This window comes from Pinus tabuliformis, chromosome 2_2, assembly GCF_031772625.1.
Source record: "Pinus tabuliformis cultivar Carrire ecotype Pingquan chromosome 2_2, CPIR1, whole genome shotgun sequence".
Classification (NCBI taxonomy): domain Eukaryota; kingdom Viridiplantae; phylum Streptophyta; class Pinopsida; order Pinales; family Pinaceae; genus Pinus; species Pinus tabuliformis.
The window spans coordinates 831425358-831436182 of record NC_142300.1 but is presented as its reverse complement, the minus strand read 5'-3'; the positions used below and the strand labels follow the sequence as shown (position 1 = coordinate 831436182).

The 10825-nt window shown below is 34.8% G+C and overlaps 1 pseudogene; it reads right to left on the bottom strand.

Moving 5' to 3' along the window:
* Positions 1-1851: 1851 nt before the first annotated feature.
* The window catches only part of LOC149195552 (putative serine carboxypeptidase-like 23), a 50506-nt pseudogene continuing 41532 nt past the window's right edge, over positions 1852-10825 (bottom strand).

Genomic DNA, 10825 nt, shown 5'->3' with positions numbered 1-10825 from the left:
TATTACTCAATTCTCCAAACACTCACATGAAAGAGCTTCTCAAGTGTGCAATCCTAGGATGATTGAAGATGAAAATAACTTTTTCTTAGATTGGTCATATTATACTCACATTCCATCTAATTTTCAAAATATCGATCATACTACAAACCTTCTTGACCTTTTAACTCAACAAGATTATTTTAGGCATATAAATAAAATGTTAATAAATTATATTTAATTTATTACCTTCTTAATAAGAGGGAAGAGTAAAAAGAAGGATTTTATAATTCATTTAATTTCTAATATAAAAGTGATATGCAACATTTAAATAACATTAAAAATAATAAAAAGATTTAATGTATATTATAAACAAAATATTTCAATATAAGGTTAAGTAATAATGATGAATATTTAAAAATATTTCCGTAAATAAAATATTTTAATGTGCTAGAAACACTCTACATCTCCCTTGTATTGTCCCTAAACTAGTGTAAACATTTAGATTAAATTATTATCCCTAAATAAGTGTAAACATTTACGTCTTAACTTAATATAAAAATAATGTTATAAGTATTAGATATAAAATAATAATCATAAAACATATTATAAAAAATAGAAAAGGGATAAAAATAATAAGTAAATTTCATTCAATGTATCACAATGCAATATGCCTATCACTTTAAATCAAATTTAAATATAAAAACTAATAATATATAAAACCTTAATAAATTTAAATTAATAAACACATAAGATATAATTTTATTATTTATATGGTGGTGGGACTAGGGTAATTAAAAAAAAAATCAATTTTTTTTTTTAATTAGTGGAAATTGATTCAACACCATCAAAAACTTATGGGACACCCAAAACACTGAAGTTTGACAATTGTGACAGTGGTGACTAAGATTTTCAAAAACTTATCCCTGATTTTTTCATTGCCTTATAGAATTTCCATTATTTTCAAAACTAATTTGTGGATTTTTATACTACCCTTTATTTTATCTGTAACCATATTATTTTAAAACTTCAGATTCAAATTTTATTAATAAACATATAAAAATTCAACATTCACTATAAATCTAGTAAAAAAATTTTCAAATTGCAAATTTAAACCATATAATGTAAATAAAAAAGTTACCAAAAAGATTCACTATAAATATAATGTAAATAAAGAAGTTACCAAAAAGATTCACTATAAATCTAGTAAAAAAGTGTTCAGATTTGAACCATGTAATGTACATAATCAGACCAAAGAGATTATAAAATCATTGAATATAAAAAAACTAATATGCTTCTCTCCCATACAAATAATTTTTCAAATTTTGCACTTAAACCAAATTGCTTTTGATCCTGGCTAAATCCTGTGACACTTGCTAAATTCGTTATAAAAACTGATAATTACTGACGTACCATGTTCACATCAAATGTTCATGTCCCATGTTCGCATCATACATTAGTAAAGTTTATAACTGTGAGTGAGAATCACCAAAATATAACTTTGTTGCTTTTAATTTTCATTTTAGCAAATAGTTTATTGAAGCTTATCATTCAAAGTAGGCATCATTTTATTCATTTGTTTAAAATTCTGAGCATATTACAATTTCAAAATGAAATATAAATTCATGCGATGCAAAGATTCAGTTTTGGATCTTTATGGTAGTAGTTTCACACATTTTCGATCAGACAACAAATATACCTGGTATACAAAGATGGTTAAATAGCCTAAAATCACCGTGGATCTAGATATCGCACTAAAATGTATCTAAAAGTATTGCTGAGGAGATAACTGGGGAAGAACCATTCTTGAGCATGCAAACTCGACTGAGCGAGAATGGTTTATTGGAGAAGAAGCGGGATTTTCACGCAATCAAATTAACTTGGCAAGGGTTTCCCAGCCAAAAAGCTTTTGAACAACGTTAAGGCCCTGGACGGTTGAAATTGTGGAACTTCATGCCCCGCCCCACGAACGGTGGCAAATGTCAGTCCCTTGTAAATTACTGTATATCCTCCCACCTGCACAATTTTTGACGTGGAATCAGAAAATTTCTGCACATAAAGATCAATCTTCTCAGAACTTTATATGTGAAATTAATGACAGTTCAATCTAATTACCTCGTCGCCATCAAGCCAGGGGTACCATGGAGTTTCAATTGGAAGTTTGAGTTTATTAATGGAGAATCTTGTAGAGGTCACGGGCACTACGCTATCAGTGTCTCCACTGAAAACCAAACAAAAAATTCAGAGATCGTTCTCATGACAAAATAACAAACTTGTCATGCACCGCGGGGAAGAAGTCATTAAAATTCATACCTATAGATAAGTATTCGCAGGCCAGTTGGAATAAGGTGGCGGCTATAGATTTCTAACATACTTGTGGGACTGTCGTTCCAAGTATTACCCACGATATCACTTGTAACACATTGCAAGAAATCAAAATGAATTTCCAAAGGTAAAACAAACTTGGTGGGTGTTTTTGCTTTGAACTTAAAAATAATTTATTATTATTGATTTGCTTTAAGGAGTCTCACCTGCAATTCACCCAGGCTGTTTCCTTTGCATGTATGGCTTTCTGAACATCGGGTCTATTAAGATAGGACTGTACATAGTAATCAATGCAAGGATCATATCCAGGAATTTCAGCTTCTTCCTGCTTTTCACAGAAGTATGTTCAATTTAACTCACATATAAATTTATCTAGAGTGATTTTGAAGACTTACTATTTTTTTTTCATTTAGATTTATTTCCTGCATAACCAAAAAAAACTGTTTAAAGCTTATATAAGTGTATTACTGTAATGACATTCAAATTTCAACCATTATATTATATAAATTTCTAATTTACACACCTTGGCTTGGCCGGATGAATTAGTTGGACATAGGGGAGCAAAGATGTCATACGCATCGATATTTCCCGTGTCGATGTTTACGAGATAGAGACCAGACCTACATGGCCCCATCTTTGATTTGATTTCATAAGTTTCATCCGATATTAAAGCATGTGTCCACAGGTACGTAATTACTCCAAGATTATCTGTCTCGCAGTTCATTAGGCCGTTTCCCACCTGCAGAAGTTCAATGAGTAAACTTGAAATTGATTATATACTCTAGTTTCAAAAATTCTGGACTTGCACGATGGATTTTAACATAGTTGTAAATTTTAATTTTATTGTTGTGGTTGGAAACGCGCTTCTTTATTGTTAGAGTAATTATCATATCATTTGTCTTGGGTATCATTTAAGGTGGTTAATGGTCCACTTGTAAGTATTTGGAAAAACCTCAATAATGTTGTGTAACCAAAAGCCTCAATGTGATATTAAAATTTTTACTATTCATTGGTAATCAAGTACCTGAACTAATCGCGACCCTTAAACATATTACTAACCTCCTAGTAAACTAATTAGATTTGGAAGTTTATTACTAATGTAATGGAAAATTTCAACTGATTTGTCCCACCACTCAATACTTTTGCCTCGTGAATTGTTTTTATTTTAGATCGACAAACTCTGTTTTGAACTCACCATTACACCTTTGAAATTAATGAAAGATGCCTGCGACAACCTTTGGTGGTGTAAAATTGTTGCAGCCAACTCTGGAACGTAATGTCCTACAGTCATGGTCCGATACTCGGCGTTACACTCACAAAAACATCAATATTTCTGTATAAATCCAACGCGTCTTGCATTTATTCAGAATAGGTATGTTTAATAAAAGGAATGAGTATCACAGTTGCATTTATTCAGAATATCACAGCTTTCAGAAGATTTCAAGAGAGGTGTGTTTAATAAAAAGAACGAGCATAACAGGTTTCAGACAAATTGAAGGACGAGTCTGTTTAATATACAATCTTCACATAAAGACCAGCAATATACAATCCTCACATAATTTGACTCCCTACATATCATTTTTAAAAAAAAATAAATTAAATCTCTAAATATATGGTCATTATCAAAATTTCCATAATGTCTTTATAATCTTCCAAAGCCTCGTAGAAACCATTGGATAAAATAACATTATATTATGTATTATTACCAGCATAACTTTCGCCTGCTATGTAGAAATCTCGAAATCTATACTCGGTAAACCTGTTGAACCAGTTCACCAGGAATGCATACGCGTCTTTAGCTGGAAAAGAAACAAAGGTCATATGTTTAAATGTATGCTACTACTTTAGGGTTTTTCTATTCCCGACATAAATTTCTACAACACTAAACACTTCACAAATTACCTGTTCGTTTATCACCACTCTCTTCATAATCAGAGCTCCTGTTTGAATAAGAGAATCCAACACCAGCAGGGGACTCCAGAAACAATATATTGGCCACTGCAGTAAGAATGCATGGTGATAATATAGACGAAAATTAAATAGAAATACATGATGAAGGATGTACACTCATATCTAGGTTAGGAAGAGGATGATAGGTTGTGGCTAACATTTACTGATTGAGATTAAATTGAAATTGATTTATAAGAATTTTAAAAGGTAAGGACATTTTCTACGTTCTTTATCATTTTATTTCTCTCGGATATTGCGAGAAATTTTGGATGATTATAATAATTTTATTGAGTTAAGAAGGTTAGTTCTGTGATTAAAAAAAATAAAGAAATCATTCATGTATAAAAATATCTTATTTTCAATTTTAATAATCTTATCATTTTTCCTAATCTTAATTATTTAGAAAAGCGCACATTTTTATTATAAAACTTATAAAGATTATTTTTGTTTTAGTAATATTTATTTTCTTCATATAATTGTGATAATTTATATTTTATAAAAAAAAAAAAAAAAAAAAAAAAAACTTTTAATAAGTTGAATTTAATAAAAAAATTTATAAAGGTAATAATAAATCAACAATATATATCTTAGTAATATAAAATTATGTTAATTTTAAATTTTTGAAAATAAATAGAGATATATAAATATTTGCAATAATATGAAATTTGAATGAAAATTATATTTAATACGTGGTTATATATATTTATTATCATTTTTAAATTAAACCAAATTTATAATTTAATTTTAAAATTATAATCAAATCAAATACTAAATTGATATATGTAGATAATAAATTGAGTGATAAATAATGTATTGGAAGGAGTACCCACTTTCACGTAGCTCAATAGAGAAAAGAGGTGTGAGTACCACTTGCCTATTAGTGATGATAAAAATGTTTGATCCCCCATCATTTCCCAGCATGTACACATTAATGAACAAGGGTGGCACATATAGGAAGTTTGTTGATGGCATGTGGACTTTTATAAAGTTGGATGGTAAGTTTAGCAATTGTTGTTTACAAGTTAGCAGTTTGATCTCAAATCCACTTAGTCACTTTCTGATGAGCCTTGTATGGCTCCTTCTTGTTTCCTTTTATGCAATGAATAAATGTCTAGTTCTTCTTAGCCTAACCTCCACCTTAGTGGAGTTAATTTCATTCAAGACTGTAAGGAATCAAATAATGAACATGGGTAGGGAGTGTGGTATCTCTTGCCTACATGTGCTTGGATATAGGTATTTTTTTAAATGTTTCTAGATGTTATCTCTTCTATTTTTACTCATTCAAGTTATTGGTTGCATGTTACTTTGATTTGAGTGTCTCTATTTCTTGTTGAGTTCTTGGTTCTCACTACTGTCATAAGTTTATATCTTATCGAGAATTTCTAGAGGCTTATGGAATTCCTTTTGGCCACCTTCCCTATTATATGATCATATTTCTTTGGCCACTTTCCCTATCATATGGTCATCTTCTAATTCCTTGTTTGGGAGGGTCTTTTCAATGTAGGGCATCCATAAAACCAAGTTGACCGAGAGGTCAAAATAATTTAGTAGAGGAGTTGGTTCCTTGATGAGTAAATTTTTAAGATCGAGTTTGTTTTTTCCCAGGTAATTCATTAGATTTAGATAATTTTTGTAATTACTCTAATTATGCCAAGTTTCGGCTCATCCGATCTTGCTTTCAAGGATCTAGAATGATGTCAAACATATGTATACATTTAAAGTTTTAATGAATAAAAAAGAAAAGAGTTTGGGGTGCGAGAGTGCATTAAATTAAGTTAAACCAATCCTTTTGCAGTTATATTATTTTCATCCTTAACTATATATATAAAGTGTAAGTGTTGTAGGGGTCTCCGTTACGCCTCCAGGTTTTACTTGAATTCTTGTAATCAGAGACAGAGATGCCCACACCAACATAATGGCCCTTGCACAATCCTCCATTAAGAACTCAATAACCTAAGCTGAGTCATAGTGTACATGTGGAAGAGACAACACTTATTTTATTTTTTTATGGGAGTCTGTGTATTGATAGAGGTCGCAGAGACGGAATCAACTTTTCTTCAACAATATTGGAGGTGCTACACACCTAGGACCTTCATTACTGGCACATGCAGACACTTAGTTAGAGCATTCACTGACATGCAAGGCTTCAACATTGGAATCTTCACCAGATTGGTGCCTTTTACTGTCCATGCATGCATGGGACTACATGAAAGATCCTTTCTGCATGATTTGCTCCTCCTTTCACTCTGTAATTGGCTAGTTTTCTTTGGAACTTGTTGTAGGTGTCGAGTCGTCTCATTGACCACCACTATGGCGCATTACCTTGGAATATTCACCCAGTGATGCGTATTAGTTGACTCGCATGTAGTATAGTAGGAGCATTGTAACCTATTTTCTGTTAATAAATAATTCTTTTTCTTCTTTCGATTTTTTGGTAGTGTTTTTGCTCTGCAAAGTTGTGTGTTCAACCTTTACTAGCTAGATTCATCTGTGCACATTTTCTAACACATTTACACGGTATCGGAGTCCATAGATTGTTAGATAAAAGGTGCACGAATACTTTATTTTGCAGGTATTACAGCTGGGAGATCAAAGATCGATAGAAAAATGGAGTTTCCCAAAGCATCAATCCTAACAACGTACAACTATCACAAATGGAAGGACCAAATGGCTCGATACCTTCATCAGAAAGGGTTGTACTAGATTACCATGGTTGCAGAAGTGGAACCCACTTCAGTCATAGAGAAATCCAAGTACCTCAACCACATGGATGAGGCCCACACATCCATATGCATGTGCATCTCCCCAGAGTTGCAGTTTCATCTATCTATCTGCAGTACTCCAAATGAGATTTGGAAAAAGATTGAAGAACTCTACAGGAAACACGATGAGATGAAAGGACATCTGCTCGAAGTGGAGTTTCTCTCATTGGATCCACAAAACTATGACAAAATTCAAGACCTCTTCACCAAATATAATGATCTATTACTGCAACTCAAGGGTTGTGGAATTGACAAATCCAAGGAGGAGAGTCGCCAAGTTATCTCTATTATGTCAAAGCTCGGACCAAAAAACTCCGTCTTTGTGTCTAAATTTCATTCAGTAAGGCTTGCAACAGGTAAATCCTACACTATGCCTTCTCTCAAAGAGTACACGGAGTCCCTCACTTTTGAGCAAGATAAACTCATTGGCATGGTGAAAATCAAACCTCCAAAAGTGCATGCACTTGCTGTGCATGATGATAGACACAATAAAAATCACAGATCTAATTCAAATAAGAAAAATCAACAGCAAAATGACAAGAGAAAAGCACATACCCATCCAAAGAAGGAAGGGTACGCCAAGCCCTTCAATGACTCCTCTGCCTCCAGAAATGAGAAAGGGAAGAAAGGAGACAAATGCACCTACTGTCACTGAGGATTCCATCTAGAATCCTCCTACATGAAGAAACAAATTTACCACATGGCAAAAATCCTTCAGAAGCACGACCTTGGGGACCACATCCCTCAGGGCACCAAGAAGTAAACTAAGGATCTGCCACACGGGAAAGGTAAAAATTTTCATGCTTTAGTTGCAATTAACTCTTCGCCTGATGCATGGATTATAGATTCTGGTGCATCACAACATATGGCTACTATGAAGGAAGTCTATTCCTCTTTGAATACATGCAAAGGACCTCCCATCCTCATGGGAGATGACTCACCTATTGAGGTCAACAGAAAAGGTAGAGTAGAACTTTTACACGGAAGCTTTGAAGATGTGCTTCATGTTCCAAAACTTTTAGTAAACCTGCTTTTAGTTTATCAGATCACTCATGTCGGCACCGGAAAGAGAGTTGAATTCAGTCCAGATGCAGTGAACATATATGACCTACATAGTAGCTCCAAAATTGCGACCGGTGAGGTAAACAATGGAGCTAGACTGTATACATTTTCTAAATTTATTAAATCTGAATCCTCCTTATTGCTTACACGTGCTAATGATAGTAGTAGGATTTGGCACGAGAGGTTTACTCACTTAAATTACAGGTATATGCAGCAGTTAAGAAAGCATGAGATGGTGGAAGGTTTTCCAAATATTAGTTTCTCCAAAGGCATTTGTGAAGGGTGTGTCCTTGGCAAACATCCTAGAGAAAAGTTTGACACTCACAAGACTCATAGAGCATCCTCTCCTCTAGATCTGATCCATAGTGATCTCATGGGGCCTTTTCCTCCTCCTTCCATCAAAGAAGCAAGGTATGTGCTTACATTTATTGATGATTTCTCACAGTATACTTGGGTGTATCTTCTCAAGGCCAAATCTGAAGTTTTAGCGCACGTTGAAGATTTCAAAGCACTAGTTGAGACACTGTCAGAGAGAAATATCAAAGCCCTTTGTACAGACAATGCGGGGGAATATGTTAACATAGCACAAGAACCTTTGCCTTGAGTCCGGCATATAGTTGCAGCACACAGTTCCATACACTCCGCAGTAGAACATAGCTGCTAAGAGAAATAATCGATCTCTCAAAGAGATGGCTTCCTGCATGCTACATGCTAAGTCACTACCTCATAAGCTATGGGATGAAGCACTTAATTGTGCTAACTACATCCAGAATAGATCTCCTCATATATCTATTAGGGATTAGACCCCATTTGAGGCTTAGAGTGGCACTAAACTGGAGGCCACCCACTTCCGTGTTTTCGGCTCTTGAGAATGGGCCAGGATCCCCTCTGAAAAGAGGAAAGCTCTTGATCCATAGAGCATTAAGTTCATATTCGTTGGATACCCTAATGTTGTGAAGGGATACTGACTCCTGATTTCCTTTATGGACAAGCTCATCATTGAGAGAAGTGTCCAATTTGGGGAAAGTCACTCACATTCACCTCAATTTCCACATGCAAACACCTTTTATCCACCTCATGACCGATCTGATGACTCACTACACTCAGATGTAGATAAATAGCATGCAGATGTTGTGGTAGAGCATGCAAATGCAAAGACAGTCTTTAGATACAAATCCAGTGCATGCATATGGTGATCCACATCCAAGCCCAGATAGCAGTGAATCAACTTCCCCTGTCATAAATCAGAGAACAAGAAACTTAAGTGAGATATATGCACAAAACCACCTAGCTGCTAGAAATGGTCTTGTGGGGGATAATTTTCATCAGCGGAGGACTAGCTCAGAGTTTATTGAGCTTCCTCTTGCCCTCACTGCCACTAAACCAACGCCATCCTCGCATTGTCATTTGGCTTAGTCTTATGATCTGCAGTCTTATGCTAAAGCTACTAGGAATCCCTCTTGGGAGTTCGACATGGAGGAGGATTACAACTCCCTCCTCGAGAACCAAACCTGGGATCTGGTCCCCCTTCCTTCAGGAAGGAAACTTGTCTAATGCAAATGGGTCTACAGGACCAAGAGTGTTGTAGATGGGAAAATCACCAGACAGAAAGCGAGGCTAGTAGCCAAAGGCTTCCAGCAAGTGCATGGCATTGATTATGATGAGACCTTTTCTCCAGTAGCAAATATTGATTCCATATGCTTTGCACTTGCCATTGTAGCTACCTAGGGGTGGTAAGTACATCAAATGGATTTGAAGAATGCCTTTCTTCACGGAGACCTATCTGAGGAGATCTACATGGAGCAGCCACATGGTTTCATTCAGGATTTATCTTTAGTCTGCAGACTAAAGAAGTCTCTCTACGGCCTTAAGCAGGCCCTAAGAGCTTCATATGCGAAGATGGATTCTTTTCTCTTATCACAAAACTTTGAAAGGTGTAAGTCTGATCCAAATGTTTACATGCTCAAGACACATGACTCTATTATGAAACCAGCTCAAGAAAAGATAGAAAAGATAGATCAACGCCTTAGAATTCAGCCTCTTCGAGGGGGCAACCTCCTTTACATTACATAAATGAACAATTCTTGGATGATACAAATGACAAAACCTCCTTTCTATATATAGGAGTCTAAGGAGTCACAATATAATCCAGCCGACCTAACAATAATAATATAAAGCCACAAAAATAACAATAGAGGGATTCTATGGGGCACATAAATAACAATATGGGGGTAATAGGGGCACAACAATATAAATAAGGGGTATAACTACAATAGTAATGGGGTAATCACTAGTATTATAGGGACCCAACATGCCCCTCTCCTTCAAAAAAGTGTTGTCCTCAACGCTTGAGTAGTTCTGGATACTTCTGCATAAAATTCTCATCCTCCCATGTGGAATCTTCAGCGGATAAGTTCTTCCACTTGATAAGATACTCTGAAATTGATCGATTTCGTAGCTGTCGAGTTCTTGTTTCTGTGACTGCTTCCGGTTCCAATATAATTTTTCCTTCCTCGTCAAGTTCTGGCAATATTGTTTGAATTGGGAGCTTGTCACCTATAACCTTCTTTAAACATGAAACATGGAAAACTGGGTGCAATCGAGAAGCTGCAGGAAGCTCCAATTTGTATGCCATAGTACCAATCTTTTGCAACACCTTGTACGGACCATAATACTTTGGTGATAATTTATTATCCTTCTTAGCTTGCTTTAGGGACATTTGCTTATATGGTTGTAGCCGTAGGAATACC